Source organism: Sinocyclocheilus rhinocerous, unplaced genomic scaffold (genome assembly GCF_001515625.1).
Source record: "Sinocyclocheilus rhinocerous isolate Xijiao unplaced genomic scaffold, SAMN03320098_v1.1 scaffold344, whole genome shotgun sequence".
NCBI lineage: Eukaryota > Metazoa > Chordata > Actinopteri > Cypriniformes > Cyprinidae > Sinocyclocheilus > Sinocyclocheilus rhinocerous.
In genome coordinates, this window is record NW_015627959.1 from 1,125,621 (window position 1) to 1,130,694 (window position 5,074).

Genomic DNA, 5,074 nt, shown 5'->3' on the forward strand with positions numbered 1-5,074 from the left:
GCTCATCACAGCACTGTCCATTGTTCACTGCTGAAGTTAAATGAGATACAAATTAGATGATAAAATATATTTTAGAACAACTACTACTACTACTACTACTACTACTACTACTAATAATAATAATAATAAATACATATACAGTATTAATCTTTTAGGTGACGATATCAACATTAGCCTAATTGATATCACCGCATTTTGCATTCTCTCCAAAACAATACACTTGCATAAACTGATATTTGAATCAATGGAAATAATACATCTAAATGTATATATTTTGCATAGTTGCTGATATCAGAATTTCCCATTTTAAAACTAAATTTAAAACAAAACATTAAAAAAATCATATTGCAAATGATGATTTACTTTAATAATTTTTCCTTTTATTAACTTTTTTTTAAATATGAAAGAAAAGAGAATGACCACTTTTTTCGTTCTAATTCACAAAAAAAAGTACATTTTCAACAACCTCCTCTCAAGATTGCCTCTCAATGATATAGTCATCTAACTCTATCACAATATCCTGTTTATATCCAGACTCACATGACGCTATTCTAAATTAGATTAGAGTCAGCTTTATTGTCATTGTGTGGACTACAAATACAAAGCCAATGAAATGCAGTTTGCATCTAACCAGAACTGCAAATAGCAATTTATAATTTAAATAAAATTACAGTGCAAGTGCAAACATTATGGGTATAGAAGGCAAGAGAACAGTGCAGTTCATATAATATAAATATATACAAATATAAATAGACAAGGTGCAGTGATAATGGGATGTAAAAGGTGGATTTTCATTACAAATAACAATAATAATGGTAATAAAACTTTATGACTTCAACAATTTTCCCGCTAACCTGCAATGTACATTTAATTCTATTTGTGTTGGTTTATTACAGGGCTCTTCAGCAATTTTCTTTGAGAGGACAGATTATCCTGATGAAAACTTCACTGCAAAATCTAATTAGTTGGGCTTACTTAAAAAAGCATGCAAACCGATTGCCTTGAAAAAACTAAGTAAAGTGAAATAGGAATAGTATGTTGTACTGACAAATGCTTAGTTAGTATAGTTTACTTACACGAGAGTTCTAGTAACTAAAAAAGAACTGTAGGGGGTACTTGATCCTTTCATTAGGATCATAATAAATAAATTATGCAGTTGCTTTGTTTTACAGTTCTTGATTTTATTTGAATAAAATGGTTATTGTTACAATTAATGAAAATAATTTTGATTTACGTGCTCTGAATGTTTAAGTCTGTGTGTGACTTTTGAATGTTTAAGTCTGTGTGTGACTTTAGCATATTACCGCACACACTATTTAAGGATTATATTAACCCAATTAAAAACATCTCAAGGTATTTATGAAAAATGAAATTTGAAAAAGTTCATAAATAAACACAAAAAATACATTAATGCTTTAATTAGAAAATAGATCACCTTCTATAAACAACCTATTTATTACTTTTCTTTCCTTGAAATCAAATAACTCTGAATTCATGATGCATTGCTGCTTTAACAGAAAGAAAATGACAGTAACATAAACGAAGTTCCAAGTGGCCAACCAAAGGGAACGCTAATCACTATAATGGTGAGTTAAAAAAACAAATTTTAGGAAAATCAACATCAATTTATGAAGTTAGCTTATGTGATGTTCTCTCAAATATTTCAGTTGCATTGAACATTGAACATTCAAGATGACTTTGGGAAACGAGTGAATGCAACTAGTGAAAGATAACTGCAGACATGGAGGAAATGGATGAAAAGTCTATTAAGACTCTTTTTCTTTTCTTCTTCTTCTGTTGTTATGTTGCACATTAGCAACATATTAGTGCACTGCTGCCTCTCTCTGGTTTATTAATGTCATTGGTTCCTTTGTGGCTACTTGAATATGTTAAGTAAGTGTCACTCAAAACAGTAAGTAAATTGTTTTATTGGCCTTGAAAGTAGCTGTAACTTAATAAAACCTAGTAAGTATAACAACTAAGTAAAGATAACTAATTAAATCTAAGTAAGGTAAACTATTGGATTTTACAGTGTTATTACAATCAAATTACAATAATGTACAGTAATGTATTGATTTATATAATTACATGATTGTGTTTATACAATTTTCTCACTTTTATTAAAAAATACTCCTAATTCTGTCTGACAATTTACAGTGAATAATTTGGGGTATTCAATTAAAGGTTTTCAAGCTCTGGACAATTTTCCTTCAAAAAGATCTGGGTCTCAGATATCTGAGCTAACACATTTTAATTTAAAACATTTAAAAGATCTGCAAAAGACATTAAGCAGAGAGAATAAATCAAATATTTCTGTCCTTTGTTTCTTTAAAGGTTTCATTTCTTTATCTTTCTGTATTGAAGAAGACACAGTATCGTCGTGCCTATATTCTGACATAATGTACTGCTGTGCCCCATGTCTTCTTTAAATCTTATTTACATAAATACAATTGATCGCATAAGACAATTGAATATGCATGGATAAACTGCTAGTTCATGTTTTGGAAATGAGCGAATATGGACCATGGATTGCTAATTGTACACTTCCGAACACAAGAAGTTTTTGTGTAGAAAGCACTCAGGCAGTGCAGTGATTTTATTAAAATCAATTGGATGGCTGTGTAAAAATTATTGACGGCTGGTTTTCTTATTCAGTAGTTCATTGTTTGATGATCACATGTTATAACTTAGCAATTTTGAACAAGTTCAACTTGACTTATGAATGTGTAGATTGCAACTTCCTTTCTTGGTAATTGCCACCTAGTCCTTTCATGCACTTTTTAACAGGTACATTTGAATATAAAAGGAGCCTGAAAAAGTCACTGAAACGAGTAAAAAGAAAGAAAAAAAGACAGTGTGGCTACCTGTAGACCTGAAAATGAATTCATTTGGTTTCAAATTAAAAAGAGAGAGAGAGAGAAATACAAAGAGACTGGCATCCTTGTGGTTGGTGTGTCTGGCTGATATGCCATGGTGGTGTGGGGATTGATTGGCGGAGGCCTGTGGTTATGATAAGAAGACATGCATCATAAGAAGCTGTCAGAGCTCTCCTGTTTCTCTGTGAGAGTGTTCTGAGCGAGAGAGAGAGAGTGAGCAGAGGCAGTGATGGCAGGTCTCTGGGCCATGGCTGTGTTACATGACAGGAGAGATCACTCTGACACAAGCGAACAAAAGCCCAGACTGAACATACATACGCATCCCACTCATGGGACGCTCAAAGCCTTTTCGTTCTCTCTACACTCTGTCTCTCTCTCTCTGTGCATGGTGATCATGTTACTCAGGTTGCCGTTTTATGATAACACCGACTGTGGGTGACAGACTGCACAAGCTTTCCACAGATCCTTCTGGAATAGGCTATTCCTATGGAACAACTAGGAGTGGATGAAGAGGAGTAAAACAAGACTAAATCTGAGATGCTATGAATTAGATGAGAATTAACTGGGACTTCAATGATTGAAGCCAACACAACACACATCTTAATCTGCACAAATTAATGCATTCGGTATCAGCACAACACAAGGGAGTCCTGCTTTCGAGAAGAAGTTGCTCAGAGAGGTGGTCAAGTGTATTTAAAGGGCACTTCTGGCTCTGAATCCAAGCAGCCAGAGAGCTCAAAAACTACACTCTAAAAAACACTGGGTTGTTTTTTCAACCCAAATGCTGGGTTGAGACCGCTGGGTAAGGACGTTGGGTTGTTTTTAACCCAATTTGGGTTGAAAATTGGTCTTGATCTATAACCCAGCGGTGCTGGGTTGGGAACGCGGACGTGAAAGAGAGCACGCACGTCACGTTAACTTCGGACGACGCCAGTGCGAGAAGCCACCCTTTTCTCAGCGTCTTGAAAGACGGTTTAAGGCAAGTAAACTTCAGAATTCCATGTTAGCAAATTTTTTTTACTAAGAGAAAAAGAATGTTTGTTGTTTTTGTAGATGTTGAAAACCAGAGACATAGGAGAGCATCATTCTTTTGAGATTGATGTGAGTTGAACGGAAGAGGTACTTTTAATATAACGTCAGTGAGTGTCTTATGTCATATTTACATACGATTTTACAATATTTACATTTTTTGAGGTGTTAAGAGAGGGTTATTGACATATTTACGTTAATTCGTTATCATCTTTTTCGCAGTTAAGTTGAATGTAGTTTCCTAAAGGAAACGGCGTTATGTAATAAAGATAGCCTAATTATTTTGAGGCTGATGAAGTGATAATTGTTAAAAGTAATGTTTTGCAAGTTATATTTCAGACTTGTTGAGCTTTGTGTCTTCATTGTGCCCGTGCCGAGAGTTAACAACACAGAACCCTGCTTGTGTGAGGAGGCGATTTTCTCAGCTTCTTCAGAAGAGAGGGAAAGATGGTTAAGGCAAGTAAAGTTCAGAATTCCATCATGTTATCTTTTTTTTTTTTTACTGAGAGTAAAAGAATGTTTGTTTTTGTAGATGTTGAAAGCCAGAGACAAAGGAGAGCATCCTTCTTTTGAGATTGATGTGAGTTCTTTTTAGAAAATAAATGTTTCCATTGTCTCCTGCCTGTTTACCTCACATTTTGATGCAACAACAGTATGATTACGTGTTCATAATGGAGGACAAAAATTGAGAGAATATTAAATATTTTTATTTGTGTTCCAAAAATTAGCAGAGTTTGTATAGGTTTGGAACAACACGGGGGAGAATAAATTATGACCATTTAAATTTTTTGGTGAACTAACCCATTAAAGAGCAGCCCTCCACGAACATGAAAATTTGTGAGGTATGTGAATGTCATGTCTGTTTTAATGTTTCAGAAAAGAAGTAGCTTTCTGAAAGCAATATATTTATTTAAACAAGATTATATGCCGTCACACTAGTGCTGCCATTATAGCATTCTAGAGCGCTGTGGTAGACAGAGACATTAAACAACCACACAGAGTGGTTGAAATTATAAAACAGATTAGTTACCTATCCTTACTGATGTGGATGCACCTCTATCTGAAAATGGATAGATTTTAATTAAATGTTTTCTTTTTTCAAATGTTTTTCTCTTTTTAGGCCACTGATGAAGAAAAGGCGGTGACTGGGATGAATGCTGGTCAAAGAG